Genomic DNA, 1,066 nt, shown 5'->3' with positions numbered 1-1,066 from the left:
AGTCAAGGAGTACTGTATAGCAGCTAAAAACATGCCTATTATTTCCATATAGTAAATAAAAATATAACTAAATAATTTTAAGGAAGTCATTATTTCTCCTCCCTCAATATAATGATTGTAATATTGCCATCACTACCAACCTTTTTATGTTGAAAAAAGAGGACCCTCTTAAAGAACATTAGAGTAAACTAAGGAAAGTTTTAGGAACACTAGAAATCCATAACACATTGATCCTGTTTGAAGAAGCTCTTTAAAAAAAAAGTGCTGACTCCCATGCAGTCTTTGAAAGTGTCCTTTGGGAAGATTTTCATTTTCTATATAAACTTTCAGAAATAAGGAAGCGAGTAACATCAGTGAACACACAAAAAGCTCAGTGTTTGCCAAGTCTGGGCGTTATCAGAAACCTTCTCTAAAAAGAAGTGCAGTTTGGTCAATCAAATATAAAGCTGATCTATTTGCTGATAGCTTCATCCAGGCAGACACCTCACCTACACAGATGATCAATAACAGAGCCCAGCAAACAAGCAAATAGATAAGGGTCATTGTACACCAGCTGTCACAATGGATTCAATCAGAGCACAAGTATATCAAGCATCAGATACTGTATACTGTAGGAAGGTCAAGGAGAGCCTAAACTAGCAAGAAAAATATGGAATGAGCATGAATGGGCCATATTTATCTAAGTGTTAGTGCATGATCATTTTAAATCAGGAAAGAAATGTGTACTCATGAGGAAACATGGATTCATAAGCCCTTGATGTACAATAAAACAAAATGTTCTCTTATTCTTAGACAAACCATACTCTACCAACAATCCCAAGAACTACATTTGCTTACAGTATCAATACAACACAAGCTACAAGGTAGTATCCTAATGCACAGATTTAGGCTTCAGTTAATGAATAGCCAGGTTTTGTCCAGCACACGTCAGTACACAAAAGAGGATTTCATGACTGGTTCTGAAGGTGTTTGCCCAACACCTTCATCTGGCTAGTGAAATCATTCCGCTAGCCACATCATTTTGTCAAAATCCAGGATTTTATTCAGGGGCCTCTCTTATAAAAAA

The sequence above is a fragment of the Protobothrops mucrosquamatus genome, unplaced genomic scaffold, assembly GCF_001527695.2.
Source record: "Protobothrops mucrosquamatus isolate PMUCROS unplaced genomic scaffold, P.Mucros_1.0 scaffold2552, whole genome shotgun sequence".
Taxonomy (NCBI): Eukaryota; Metazoa; Chordata; class Lepidosauria; order Squamata; family Viperidae; genus Protobothrops; species Protobothrops mucrosquamatus.
This window is presented reverse-complemented; position numbering follows the sequence as displayed.